A 15,722-nucleotide genomic window follows, 5' to 3' on the forward strand; every position below is an offset into this window, starting at 1 on the left:
GTGTGTTAGATAAATAAGTGTATGAGTGAATAAATAGTGTGTGTTCCACAGTTATTGTTAAGTGTTCATGAGATGGATTGCCTGAGGGAAGAAACTGTTCCTGTGTCTGGTCGTTCTGGTGCTCAGTGCTCTGTAGCGTCGACCAGATGGCAACAGTTCAAAGAGGGAGTGTGCTGGATGTGAGGGGTCCAGAGTGATTTTGCCAGCCCTTTTGCTCACTCTGGATAAGTACAGTTCTTGGAGAGAAGGGAGGGTTGTACCAATGATTCACTCTATGAAACATATGTTATTCTGCGGGCACCACTTAGACATCCAGCCATTGAGTTATGACAGTCTGCTATGTATCTCATCACCACGGTAAGCAGGGAGGGGACAAGAGCATATTACAATGTCTGAAATTGTACTTGCAAGTTCACACTAGTGATGGGAAGTTCGGTTCTTTTCCGCGAACCGGTTCTTTCGGACAGTTCGATTCAATAAACCGGTTCACCGGTTCTTTTAAAGCAGGGAGGGGACAAGAGCATATTACAATGTCTGAAATTGTACTTGCAAGTTCACACTAGTGATGGGAAGTTCGGTTCTTTTCCGCGAACCGGTTCTTTCAGAAATCCGGTTCATCAGTTCTTTTACGCTATATTGTAATGACATCATTCGCGATGACGTAATGACTATCGTCCCAGGCCGGGATGAAAATACATTTAACATATTCAAATATATAAAGTCAGTAGTCATTGCTTCAGTCAGTTAAAACATCACCACAATCTGACAAGTTTCCTAGGGTGCTTTCACACCTGTAGATCGATTGCTTTGTTCCGAAACAGGGATTAAAATTCACAAGTTCACACTTACATATAATAAACAGAGTAAAGGTTATGCGTATTTGGCGTGCTGTCCGGGGAGAGGGCTCCGAGCTCGGTAATTCCTCCCGAACCCGGGGGACTTTCTTTTTTTCAGACAGTTTATCAGTAATCACTCTTGTGGGGCTACATGAAGTGATTTCCCAGCATTGTTTGAACACTGACCAGTTGCAAATGTGATATTTATTTACAACAATTCAATAAGAAGTTAATATTGTGGTATATATTAGACACAATATTTTCTGATTTTGCTAAATTGTGTAGGTGAAAATATTACCTATAAAGCCACAGATGAACTGTTGTGCGTCTCCTAATAAAACACAATAGGTGTTGGACTTGAAGCAGCACTCCACAGACCATTCTGTGTGTGACATCAAAGTACCGCGAGAGTGATTTTTACATTTTTGTTTTGATGTCAAATAAGTCTTGCTGTTTTGATTTTTTGTTATAGCAGTGTTGCTGTTGTAAAGTTGTACAGCTACGGTTGTGTTGCTGGGTTTTAAAGCAGGTTTGATTTTTTTTTCTTCCTTATCACTGTAAAGGATTTCACTGTCCACTCTGTTCAAATGTGGATGAATGGCTACACATAGATGTGTGCACACACACATCTATGTGTGTGTGTGCACACACTGTCAGAGCTGTGTGAGATCACTACCATACTGCTTTTGTGGGGGTGGGTAGGGGTGTTTTTTTCCCCATAGGTTTTTAACGTTCTAAAAGCTCTTTATTCCAAAGATACTACAAGCTAGTCAGTGTATTCAGTAGGTGTAATGTATTTTAAGTTGCTTCAGAAGTATTGCAAGTATTACGTACAACAATAAAACAGTGCATTGACACAAAAAAAGAAATTTACTTTTGGTAGTTAAGTACTTTTAAAAGCAAGTACTTCTGTACTTTTACTTAAGTAAAAATCTGTCTTTACAACTTCTACTTGTAATGGAGTAATATTTGACCAGCAGTATCTGTACTTTCACTCAAGTAATGGAGTTGAGTACTTTGTCCGCCTCTGCTGAAAAGTGAATGTGGCTTCTGCGGAAGCGAGCACTACTGCGGCAGTGGGAAGTAAAGATATATGCTTCTGTGGAAGCAAGCACTGCTGCGGCAGTGGGAAGTAAAGATATAGGCTTCTGCGGAAGCAAGCACTGCTGCGGCAGTGGGAAGTAAAGATATAGGCTTCTGCGGAAGCAAGCACTGCTGCGGCAGTGGGAAGTAAAGATATAGGCTTCTGCGGAAGCAAGCTCTGCTGCGGTAGTGGGAAGTAGAGATGAGTGGGAAGTAGAGATACAGGCTCCTGTGGGAGCAGGCACTGCTGCGGCAGTGGGAAGTAGAGATGAGTGGGAAGTAGGGATACAGGCGCCTGCGGGAGCGGGCACTTCTGTGATATCTGAAAAGAAACTTTGGCTCCTGGGTACCGCTGTGGCATCTGAAGAGAGAAAGTGGCTTCTGCACTGCTATTGTGGAAATGAGCTGATGTTAAAGGACTCAGCTGATGAGGGTTCGATGAGCTTCTTTGATATGGAAGTGGTCTGACCGAATGTAGGTCTTGAAGTCCTCTGACGTCCAGCGGCCGAGTGCCTGGATCTGAGGCTGGGAGAGGCCTTTTTGGGCAGCTGTGGTAGCTGCGCCTATGCAGAAGGAGTGGCTGGAGTAATGATCTGCTGGGATGCCGGATAGCAGTAGAATGGACTTGAGGTGTTTTTGGAACCAGAACGTGTGGCGGGGCGATTAAGAGTCATCAACAAATGTGGGTCAGACGGGAGTTTAGCCTGCGGGCTTCTGTAATACAGGTAGGCAAGGAGGGTTTGGTATGGTTGGATTGGTGACTGGAGATTGAAGATATAATGAAGTGGTCTCCTGGGTACCGCTGTGGCATCTGAAGAGAGAAAGTGGCTTCTGCACTGCTATTGTGGAAATGAGCTGATGTTAAAGGACTCAGCTGATGAGGGTTCGATGAGCTTCTTTGATATGGAAGTGGTCTGACCGAATGTAGGTCTTGAAGTCCTCTGACGTCCAGCGGCCGAGTGCCTGGATCTGAGGCTGGGAGAGGCCTTTTTGGGCAGCTGTGGTAGCTGCGCCTATGCAGAAGGAGTGGCTGGAGTAATGATCTGCTGGGATGCCGGATAGCAGTAGAATGGACTTGAGGTGTTTTTGGAACCAGAACGTGTGGCGGGGCGATTAGAGTCATCAACAAAAGTGGGTCAGACGGGAGTTTAGCCTGCGGGCTTCTGTAATACAGGTAGGCAAGGAGGGTTTGGTATGGTTGGATTGGTGACTGGAGATTGAAGATATAATGAAGTGGTCTTTTCAGTTGGTCTCTCTTGCTTGCTTAATGAATAAGATAATTTGGTATCTATCACTGATAGGTCTGAAAAGGTTGGGTGGATTTTTGGATTTAAGCAGGACGTGATGGTGAATTCCGAGCATCTGTGGAAACCGTAGCAGTAGAATGGACTTGAGGTGTTTTTGGAACCAGAACGTGTGGCGGGGCGATTAAGAGTCATCAACAAATGTGGGTCAGACGGGAGTTTAGCCTGCGGGCTTCTGTAATACAGGTAGGCAAGGAGGGTTTGGTATGGTTGGATTGGTGACTGGAGATTGAAGATATAATGAAGTGGTCTTTTCAGTTGGTCTCTCTTGCTTGCTTAATGAATAAGATAATTTGGTATCTATCACTGATAGGTCTGAAAAGGTTGGGTGGATTTTTGGATTTAAGCAGGACGTGATGGTGAATTCCGAGCATCTGTGGAAACCGAAGAAGGCCAATATGAACATGGCGTGGAGTGTGCGGGCATTGTAAATGGAGTGGTAGCCTCTTTGGAGGGTGGAAATGCATTTGGTTAAGATATCTAGAGTTATTGGCTGTCTAGCGTCTGGGCGGGTGGATTGGGCTCTTTGGATGCCTTTGATGAGCATGGATGTCTATGAGCTGGCTATTTCTGGGGAGGGTGAGCCGAACATGAGCTTGTGGAAAAATTTAATTCCACTTAGGTAGCCTTTGATGGAGCTGGCTTGGAGGTTTTTGTGCTTAGGTAGCCTTTTATGGAGCTGGCTTGGAGTTTTTTGTTGGTATTGAGATGGGAGATGAATGAGGTGATGGTGAGCAGGGAAACATCAGGGAATGGCAGGTTGTAAACGTGGTGAAAATGTTTAAAAACCATTCCAAGCGGTTAAGTAGGATTGGAGAGTCCTGGGGGAGACGGCCTGGAGAATAGAACTGACCTGGAACTGAACTGACTGGCACCTAGAAGGGTTTATATATATATATATATATATATATATATATATATATAGAGAGAGAGAGAGAGAGAGAGAGCGCTACGATGCTGGTGGTGGACCAGTCTTTCCCCCACAGGGCCGCTGTGGCGACTAGAGGCTATAACTCTATATAAATCTAGATGCGCGGCTGGGATGGAGCCGGGAGGCAAGACGAATGAAAAATCGTCTAAAAGGTGGATGAGTTAAGGGATTCCGTAAGTATTGGAGAGAATCCAGCAGATAGCCTCTGATAACATGCTTAACATTTTTGGTTTGCTATGGGAGCTGGAGGCCATTGAAAGAAAAAGGGGTTATTAGTAATGGGAAAAACTGAGATGTGTGGGCCTGTGTTGCAGGCGGAGGTAGCCTCTAGGACACAGGAAGTAAGTGGGGGTCGTGACATCCTGAAGAGCCTGTGCCGTTAGTGGAGGCAGCCTCACGCTAGCGTCTGCTATGGGAGCTGGAGGCCACTGAGCAGAAAAATGGTTATTAATAGCATGAGGGAGCGGAAGAGAAGTGGGCCTGTGTTACAAATGGAGGCAGCCTCATGTTTGCTTCAGCTGCTGTAGCTGTAGGCCATGGGAAGGGGGTGGGGTTTGTGATGTCCTGAAGAGCCTGTTTAGCCTGCACTGCTAGCGGAGGCAGCCTCACACTAGCATCTGCTACGGGAGCTGGAGGCCACTGAAAAGAAAAAGGGGTTATTAGTAATGGGAGGAAAAGACTGAGATGTGAGGGCCTGTGTTGCAAGCGGAAGCAGTTTTGCACTTGCTTCGGCTGCTGTAGCTGTAGGCCGCGGGAAAGTGGAAGGGTTAGTGACATTTAGCGGGACAAGCTGAAATGCCTGGGTAGGCTGCAGTGTTGCTTACTTAGTAATTTGTTCCTAGATTTGGCAACTCCTCAAGCCTTGTCCACGTTAATACGTTTCAATTGAAAATGCACCTTTTCCTCTTGTTTTGGTCTTCTAATCACACTAAGACAAGAATTCCAGGAAAACAGAGCTTTTGAAACGCTGGATAAATTTGTAAATGCTGTTTTCACATTGTAGTATGGACTGTGGAAATGGAGGCTTTTGAAAATGATGATGCATGATTAGTCATGTGACCCATATTGTATCAATAGACATACCGTAACGTTAATTGTACAGTTATGTGCTATTCACTTCCACACTGTTGATAAAGATATTTACTTTGCACACTCTTCATATTACAGTCCTAAAAAGATGACAGAAAATTTACTCACGATTGATGTCCTGCGGCAAAACATGCGGGCAGTAGCGTTTTAGATACATTCCGAGTGAGTGCGCCACGGGCGCGTCAGTGAATGATGAATATTTCCGTAAATTAATTGATCCTGCCAGAATTGCGTGAAACTTATGTCTGTTCCATCTGTATCATCTCAGTGAGGTTTTAAACATGCACAGTAAGGCGAATGTAACGCTTTCAGACATTTCAGAGTAGATGATAAACTTTGGAAAAACGCCTTGTTTGCTTCATGGTTACAAAATGGAATCAACATCCGTTTATATCATATATTATATCTTCAGGAAGTCTTCTACTACTCACCCTCCACTGCTTATAAATGGTGCTGCAGTGGAGATAGTTGGAAGCTTCAAGTTTTTGGGAGTTCATATATCAGATGATTTCTCATGGAACAAGAACATCACCTCTTTGGTGAAGAAAGCCCAACATGACTACACATTCTGAGAGGACTTAAAAAGCAGACATGAGTAACATCATCATGACTGACTTCTACAGATGTGTAGTGGAGAGCAAACAACAACATCACAGTCTGGTTTGGCAGTTGCTCGGCTGCTGACAGGAGGGCCCTACAGAGGGTAGTAAAGGCTGCCCAGAAGATCACTGCATCTAGTTTCCCATCTATGGAGGACATCTACAAAGTGCGGTGTCTCAAGAGAACAACTAATATTATGAAGGACAATGTTCATCCCGCTGCAGGACTGTTCTGCCTACTTCCATCTGGGGAAGGAAGGGATGGATACTGGACATTATGTAATGGTCAGAAATTGCACATTTTATTTAATGCCTATTATGGCACCACTTTACTCTAAGGACTAACATTTAACTGCTTATTGTTGCACATTATGATCTACCTCATTGCAATGTTTGCAGACTCCGCAAATGCTGCACACATTGTCTGTTGCATGCAGCCTCATGTTTGCTTCAGCTGCTGTAGCTGTAGGCCATGGGAAGGGGGTGGGGTTTGTGATGTCCTGAAGAGCCTGTTTAGCCTGCACTGCTAGCGGAGGCAGCCTCACACTAGCATCTGCTACGGGAGCTGGAGGCCACTGAAAAGAAAAAGGGGTTATTAGTAATGGGAGGAAAAGACTGAGATGTGAGGGCCTGTGTTGCAAGCGGAAGCAGTTTTGCACTTGCTTCGGCTGCTGTAGCTGTAGGCCGCGGGAAAGTGGAAGGGTTAGTGACATTTAGCGGGACAAGCTGAAATGCCTGGGTAGGCTGCAGTGTTGCTTACTTAGTAATTTGTTCCTAGATTTGGCAACTCCTCAAGCCTTGTCCACGTTAATACGTTTCAATTGAAAATGCACCTTTTCCTCTTGTTTTGGTCTTCTAATCACACTAAGACAAGAATTCCAGGAAAACAGAGCTTTTGAAACGCTGGATAAATTTGTAAATGCTGTTTTCACATTGTAGTATGGACTGTGGAAATGGAGGCTTTTGAAAATGATGATGCATGATTAGTCATGTGACCCATATTGTATCAATAGACATACCGGTAACGTTAATTGTACAGTTATGTGCTATTCACTTCCACACTGTTGATAAAGATATTTACTTTGCACACTCTTCATATTACAGTCCTAAAAAGATGACAGAAAATTTACTCACGATTGATGTCCTGCGGCAAAACATGCGGGCAGTAGCGTTTTAGATACATTCCGAGTGAGTGCGCCACGGGCGCGTCAGTGAATGATGAATATTTCCGTAAATTAATTGATCCTGCCAGAATTGCGTGAAACTTATTATGTCTGTTCCATCTGTATCATCTCAGTGAGGTTTTAAACATGCACAGTAAGGCGAATGTAACGCTTTCAGACATTTCAGAGTAGATGATAAACTTTGGAAAAACGCCTTGTTTGCTTCATGGTTACAAAATGGAATCAACATCCGTTTATATCATATATTATATCTTCAGGAAGTCTTCTACTACTCACCCTCCACTGCTTATAAATGGTGCTGCAGTGGAGATAGTTGGAAGCTTCAAGTTTTTGGGAGTTCATATATCAGATGATTTCTCATGGAACAAGAACATCACCTCTTTGGTGAAGAAAGCCCAACATGACTACACATTCTGAGAGGACTTAAAAAGCAGACATGAGTAACATCATCATGACTGACTTCTACAGATGTGTAGTGGAGAGCAAACAACAACATCACAGTCTGGTTTGGCAGTTGCTCGGCTGCTGACAGGAGGGCCCTACAGAGGGTAGTAAAGGCTGCCCAGAAGATCACTGCATCTAGTTTCCCATCTATGGAGGACATCTACAAAGTGCGGTGTCTCAAGAGAACAACTAATATTATGAAGGACAATGTTCATCCCGCTGCAGGACTGTTCTGCCTACTTCCATCTGGGGAAGGAAGGGATGGATACTGGACATTATGTAATGGTCAGAAATTGCACATTTTATTTAATGCCTATTATGGCACCACTTTACTCTAAGGACTAACATTTAACTGCTTATTGTTGCACATTATGATCTACCTCATTGCAATGTTTGCAGACTCCGCAAATGCTGCACACATTGTCTGTTGCATTATGTTGTTAGTATTATGCTATTGTTAGATATGTCCCTATTTTTGTACTATGATGCTCTCGGAGGTACTGTGTTTAGTTTCTTCCTGTAGGGAGGGATGACAATAAAAAGTACTTGACTCAGCCAGCTAACCTTGACGGCCCTGGTTGTGCGCGACCTGATATTTAGATTTTTTATTTGTTTGACAGGGAAAGCTGTGTGCAAACAGAAACACACACACACACACATAATGAATATTAATTTATAAAAAAATAAATAAATAAAAAAAACTCACCATGAAAAAAGGGCACTTTCTCTCGAGACAGAAAAAGTGCAGGTGCTCAAGCCCTCTTTGATGTCTGTGTGTGCACGTGCCTGTACACCACTGACATTCGCAGCACTCACGTTCAGTCTATCAGCGAGATACATCCAGCTGCAGAACCTTTATGTCACAGCAGTCTCAGGACAGCAGCGCCAGGCCAGCAGCATCAAGCCGGAAGTGGGCGGAGCAGAAGTTATCTTACTAAGCATAGCGCCATGTAGTGTTTTGATCCCTTCAAATTTTACATCTACGTTGATGTCAAGTCTGCATTTTATTATAACGATTTAATCAGATGATAGATAGATGAGGTAGATAGACATATATCTGAGAGATTTATTTTTTATAATTATTTTTCCATTATACATAAGTAGCAAAAGATTAAAAAAAAAAATATTTAACTAAAGAAAATAAAACAAATGTTAAAAGCAAAGCAGGCACATATTTAACAATAATTATCAAAATTGACAAAAGAAAACTAAAATAAATCAAAACTCCAAAATGTCCATATTACCCTTAAATTGGAACTGGAAAACAAAAGGTTATTTGGCCAGTTGCTGGTCGTCAGCCATTTCGGCCTGTGAAAGCTTGAAGAAGAGTTTTCTTCTGGTCTTCCTCTTTCAGTTGGAGGAACCTCAGCTCTTTCACCAAACCTCTGAAGACAGAGGTTTTTTCACAGCTATCCAACTGCAGTGTGGAGGTATTTTATTATCCTTGGCTCCTGAATGAGGTGTACAAACAAATGGAATGATGTGTTGGAAATACCTTCAATAATACTGTGCATTCAATAACACATAATACTAAAAAGTCATGAGCTTTAGTAAGGATGTAGCAAGCATTATCAAGTTTTGATTGTTTTTTTGTTTAGTTTTCTTAAGTGCCCCTATTTGAGATATAAAAAAAACATACCCTGTTGCAGATTTCAATCTCCTGCTCTTCTGGCACTTGCACGCAGTGAGGACATGTTTCCTACTAAAAAAAATGATGGTAATTTGTATGTAGTCTGCTGGACAGAGAAAGACGTAAGCGAGAAAGTTACCTTTCAACAGCAAAATTATCCAAGAGAATGAGGCACCACCATTTTAGTATTAGAGGAAAAACAAACTGGCAAACAAGGAAAAGCACAAATTAATATATCATCAAATTGAATTAAGTCCCAATTATCTTTTTAAACAACAACTCGCCACAATAAGTACAGGCATGAAGAAACTTGCAACATTGTCTAATGCATTTACCCCCGTTGAAATTGTGACAAACCTGTCCAGCGACCGAGAAAGGAGACCTTGAACTTCCCTTGGAGACCGGATCTGCATAAAAAGTTGCAGAGCATGGGATGTAGCTAGTGGATTTGGGTTGGACCGTGTCTGGACAGGCAGGGATAGCGGGATTAACTTGAGGGCAGGAAGTTGTGGGGTGGGCTAGTGACCTGCAAAGTGCGCATGTGATGTTGCAACATCCTAAAAACACTCTGTTGTGGAGATCAGGGTCCAGTGCGCCCCAGTAGGGGCATTGGTTCCACTGAGCCACGCAAACCGCACATTTGGCAGAGAATAATTTGTGGTATGTATAGAAATGACCACCTCTGTAGGATAGCACGAGTTCTGTGACTATGGCCAAATAATCGTTGAGTTTCCGCCGTCTATGGGGAAAAACTGAGCAAATAACATCTGTGTAACGGTTGAAAGCGATGGAGAATTCGCAAAATGAGAGGATGCGAGATGAGTCAGGAGCAGGGTTTTTCAGAGTGACTGAAATTTCCGCAATCAATAAGCCGATTTGATTCGGCGACGGGGAGGAGAGAAAGCAGAGATGAGAGATCAATATCCGCACCTGCGAGGATCTGAGACCTGATGTTGTGAGTCACTGGGGGTGGTTCTGAAGCAATAGCATTCAGTCGGGCAGGAAGCGATGTAGCAGATAGTAAAGTGAACTGAGTTTTTGAATGGAGAGCAGAGCTGGAAGGGAGGGAAATGGGGGCTGTGACTAAAGGTGGAGGCAGCCTCACGCTTGCACTAGCCCCTGGAGCTTGAGGTAGAGAGTAAGAAGAAGTTGGAGGAAAAGAGTGAGGAGGTCAGTTAGCTTGGCTGGTATTGTCCTGAACCGGCGTTTACGGTGAGGGCTGCAGGCCACTGAGAGAAGAGGGGGGCGGAGGTTGAAGAAGAGAAGTGATAGGGTAGCTGGGCTTGAGCAGTTAGCGGAGGCATCCTCACGCTAGTGTCTACCGCCGGAGCTAGATTAAAAGGAGTGCCAGGAGGAGCTGCGGCATCTGGTTGAGCCGAGGAGTGAGGTGGTACGGGATGGCAGAGTCTGGGGCACGGCCCTGGCTTGCTGATGGCCTGCTGTTTCTCTTCGATCGTGGGGGGCTGGAACTGGACCTAGAAGATGAAGTGCCAGAGACATGAGAGGTTTTATTCTTACAGACTCTACTTGACTTTGAAGGAGTGTTATGGTGCTTTTCCACTACGTGGTACGACTCGGCTCGGTACGGCACAGCTCGGTTCGCATTTCCACTGCAGTTTAGTATCGCTTTAGAATGGGTGGGATTATTCACATGTCGTTATAGCGCCGCCTCTACTGCCGCGACTCCTAAAAAACTTTTTCATTCCGGGTCTCCCCATCAAGCTCTCGCTCTTCTGCTATCAACGAGAGGAACGTCTGTACTTCCTCAACAGGAGGAACAGCCACTTTTTGGTTGTTAAAAAAGGTGCGCTCGTTCAAAACAGTTGCGTTCGATCCTTCTCTGGCTGTGCTGATTTAAATCTAGTGGTTCTTTTGTGTTTGTGTCTCAAGTTCAGTGACGCAGGTAGTGACGATTCTCTCCGGCCAATCAGTGATCAGCAGAGTTTACACGTCACGTTTTGGTAATGGTATGGTATGTTTGGAACCCCAACCGAGGTGGTACTAAAAAAAGTACCAGGTACTGTACCCAGTGGAAAACCCCCCAAAAAGTGACCCGTACGGAGCCGTACCATGCCGTACCATGCAGTGGAAAGCGCTAATAGTGTGTTCAAGGGAGACGTATAGACTGTAGAGCTCGGCTTTACTCATCCGCTGAGCTGTTGATCTTGCAGGCTGGCGTCCGCGTGCCGAGGAAGGAAGCACTTTTGTTCCGTTGGCTTGCGAGGCAAGTGCCTTGGAGCCGGTGGCTTGAAAAGATGGCGTCTTCGAGCCGGTGGCTTGAGTTGGAGCGGCTAGCTCATGTTCCGAAGGAAAATATATTACTTTGGACATAGTAGCAGACGAGTAATGCTGGAAAACTGTCGTGGAACTGAGGTAAGTTGGCTGTATATATATATATATATATACGTATTGTGCTTGTTAAGGTGATTAGCTGACGAGCTCCACCTGGGCCAGACTGATTGATTATCTGATCGTGCTCCTCCTGAACCGTTAATAAAACATCATTTATTTGTAGTGAGAACTATATTTGCTTCAGTTCAAGCGGTAAGTGAATCAATGATATTTTCCTCTTTAATATTTGCAGCACAAAATAAACATGAATAAATATTTGAATGCATATTGAAAAAAAATCTAAACAATTTAATTCAAATGAATGTCTCATGAAATCGATCAGAGTTTCAAAAACATAAGTAAGCCTACATTTTTACACGTATTGTGATTAAGGTGATTAGCTAACAAGCTCCACCTGGGCCAGACTGATTGATTATCTGATCGTGCTCCTCCTGAACCGTTAATAAAACATCATTTATTTGTAGTGAGATAACTATATTTGCTTCAGTTCAAGCGGTAAGTGAATCAATGATATTTTCCTCTTTAATATTTGCAGCACAAAATAAACATGAATAAATATTTGAATGCATATTGAAAAAAAATCTAAACAATTTAATTCAAATGAATGTCTCATGAAATCGATCAGAGTTTCAAAAACATAAGTAAGCCTACATTTTATTGATTTTTTTCGAGTTAAATGTGAAGAATGACAAGTTGGATGCCTCAGACTTTTTTTGGCGGAGTATAGGTGTAATTTTCACATTAACTTCATGCAATATAATATGATTTTATTATCGTAATTTTGACTTTATTCTTAAAATATTATGACGTTAATCTTTATTTATTTATTTTTTTCAGCGTGGCACTAAAATGCTGCTGTAGGCTATTAGTACTGCATGCAAACAGTCTTGGCACAGCCCCATTCATTCCCTTTTTTCAATTAAAAGTTCTCCCTCGGCTCGGTGGGCCCATATGCACCTGCATACAATTCAAGGCATTAATGTTTGCCTACAAAACCACCACGGGCTCTGCACCCCTTTACCTAAATTCATTACTTCAGTCTTATGTGCCCTCCAGAAGCTTGCGTTCTGCAAGTTAACATAGCTTTATTGTGCCATCCCAAAGAGGAACAAAATCACTTTCACAGATTTTTAAATGTACTCTCCTGGTGGAATGACCATCTTCAAGAATCGGCTAAAAACTAATCTCTTCCATCTTTATTTGACCCTCTAACTCTAGCACTCTCTATTCTAATTATTTTCTTAAAAAAAAAAGACTTGCACTCTATTAATTTACTAACTGCTTGTTTTCTTAAAGGGGTATAATATGATGATGCTAAAAAGAACATTATTTGGTGTAATGAAATGTGTTTATGCGGTTTAAAGTTCAAAAACATATTTTCCACATACTGTACATTATTGTTTCTCCTCTATGCCCCGCCTTTCTGAAACGTGTCGATTTTTACAAAGCTCATCAGTCTGAAAAGCGAGGTGTGCTGTGATTGGCCAGCTATCCAGTGCATTGTGATTTGCCGAATACCTCAAGCGTGTGACGGAAATGTTACGCCCCTTACCATATTATGATGCAGTGTTCCGGCCGGAGTGAAGAGACAAAAACATGAAAACCCATTATAAACGAGGAATTTGTTGCATCCAGTGGGTACATAATTACGAATTACAATGATTTATACTGTCTTTTTACGCGTTGCATCGCACCGCATCGCACCGTGTAAACATAAAACCATGTCTGCATTTGTGATCAGAGAAATGACAAACAACAAGCGCTACTCTACACTGCTCAAAACTCGCGTTTGAATCATCAGTGGCAAATCCTTAAAAATATGAAAAACGTACTTACAGTCTGTGAGTCAGAACAGCCGGCATTGTAGTCTAATCTCCCAGGAAACATTCCTCCATAAAATTTGCTACACACATCTGAATATTTGGGTTAAACTGTTCTGGAACAGTGTTGTAAATACAACTTAACTACTGATTTCTAGTTGTGTCCTCTTTTGGAAGACCAAACAAAGTAGTTTCGCTTTCACAACGAAACACACGGCGGGCAATGCATGAGCGGAGGCCGGGGGCTAGAGTGAGCGGCGGCTGGCGGATTCGACAAAGGAGTGGCCGGCGATCTTGCGGCAACCACATGTGACGACCCCGGGCTGGACTCCACTTCATCCACGGTGAAAGCCGATCCGGCGATCCACAGCGCGAAGTTGATGTATCAAAGTCACGCCTTCTTTCTTTGTGTGAACATTTGGGCAGTGTTATGCAAATCTTCCCACATCGTGACGTAGACATGTGGGGGCGTGTTAGAATGAGCCGTTTTAGGTAGGCGTGGTATCTCTTTGGATTTGAGACTTTAGTCTTTGCAACTTTACAGATCTTCTTTATGCACCAAGAGCTTGTAACATTCCAAAGAGAAAGGAAAAATTTAAATCGCATCATATGAACCCTTTAAAAAACACTAGCTTCTCTAATCTTTTTGTATTCTATCAGTTTGTTTTCTTTTTATTTATTATACAGTTAACAACAGCAAAAAAGGCCTCTAACACTAGCTTGCTCTATTCTTTTTCTATTCTATCCGTTTTCTTTTTATTTATTATATAATTAAAAACAAAAACAAAAAATAATAAAACCTTGCTACGTGTACTGCGTTAAGCTAACTGAGACTCGTCACAGCACTTGCATATTATTGCTCTCTTGTTGATTTTGATTGCTTCCATTGTCCTCATTTGGAAGTCGCTTCTGATAAAAGCGTTTGCTAAATGACTAAATGTAAATGTAAATATATATATATTCACTATTTATATATATATATATAAAAACAAAAACAAAAAATAATAAAACCTTGCTACGTGTACTGCGTTAAGCTAACTGAGACTTGTTATAGCACTTGGATATTATTGCTCTCTTGTTGATTTTGATTGCTTCCATTGTCCTCATTTGGAAGTCGCTTCTGATAAAAGCGTTTGCTAAATGACTAAATGTAAATGTAAATATATATATATTCACTATTTATATATATATATATATAGTGAACTTCATACTCCACAGTAAAATTTTGAGGCAAGCTAACACACTAACATTCACTCAGACAATAGTCAGTTATGGGATGTAGATCAATTTTAACTGAGATTCAACTTTTTTTTTTAACTGTGTCTGAAGGGGCAGGTTTTCAAATATTAAACGCTATAAATTTATTCAGTTTATAATACGATGTATGAGTTTGGTATCCCATACTCAGAATTTGTGCTCTGCATTTAACTCATCCAAGAGCACACACACAGCAGTGAGTAGTGCACACACAGTGTATGTTAGCCATTTTTGCTGCGGCACCCAGAGAGAGTAGTTGGGGGTTTGGTGCCTTGCTCAAGGATCTCACCTCAGTTGTGGTATTTTGAAGTTGGAAGACAACACTGGTCATTCACTCACCCCACCTACAATCCCCGCTGGTACTGAGACTCGAACCCGCGACCTTCAGATTACAGTCTGACTCGCTAACCATTAGGCCACAACTGTCCCCAAAAGCCACGACTCTTCTGACAAACAATGGTTTGATATTTTTGTTACATGTAATATTTTTGCTGTTTCATTAAGTTGTTTTACTGTTCAAATATTTATTTTTTACTGATCTTTTCATTTTACCGATCTGTGCAATTATGGTGGAAATGTTTAATATTTGTTAAAGGTTGTTTATACAGAAATTGACTTTCAAAAATAAATCCTGAGAAATATTTACTGGAGTAAAAGATGTAACTACTAGGCTCTCCTATACCTATCTAAAAGTAATTTGTCAGACTGATGTGTTTTTATCTATGAAACAAGTTTTCCCTTGTTAATCTGAAAATGAGTTTATGAAGTACATGTGTGACAACAAGCATTTGTTTTAATAATGTTGTTTCTTTAATTAGGTTTTGTCAGCAGTGTGGCACCTGTCATTGAAGTTCAGCAGAATCTCATGGCTTCCTCATGTAAATGCACTGTGGGGTCCGTGTGTAAATGCAGAGAAACTTGATTAAAGTATTTTATTAAATCAACATATTAACAAAGGAAAGGACTCGGGCTGTCTCCTGACCTTATGGAGAGTTTTCAATCTTGTTGTATTACTTTGGAGAGAGGCAAATACTCATAACTGAAGCTGTAACCCAGAGGAAAGCAGTTTTTATTGATTAAGATTCAGGACCATAGCTGACCTGCACTTTCTCTAGAACACCAAAGGCCCAGCCTGCAGCCTAAATATGTCATTGACAGCTCAGGGTTGTGTCTCTGCCTTTTTGGAAGGGAGA

The 15,722-nt window shown here is 42.2% G+C and overlaps 1 long non-coding RNA gene across 1 annotated transcript; it reads right to left on the reverse strand.

Annotated features, from left to right (window-relative positions):
• Positions 1-8,639: 8,639 nt before the first annotated feature.
• LOC107594206 (uncharacterized) lies at positions 8,640-9,305 on the reverse strand. The gene is made up of 3 exons (XR_001610153.1): positions 9,240-9,305; positions 9,110-9,172; positions 8,640-8,921 (listed from the first exon to the last, which is right to left on the reverse strand). It is a non-coding gene; the product is annotated as an uncharacterized lncRNA (long non-coding RNA).
• Between the last annotated feature and the right edge of the window lie 6,417 nt (positions 9,306-15,722).

The sequence above is a fragment of the Sinocyclocheilus grahami genome, unplaced genomic scaffold (assembly GCF_001515645.1).
Source record: "Sinocyclocheilus grahami isolate Dianchi unplaced genomic scaffold, SAMN03320097.WGS_v1.1 scaffold180.1, whole genome shotgun sequence".
NCBI lineage: Eukaryota > Metazoa > Chordata > Actinopteri > Cypriniformes > Cyprinidae > Sinocyclocheilus > Sinocyclocheilus grahami.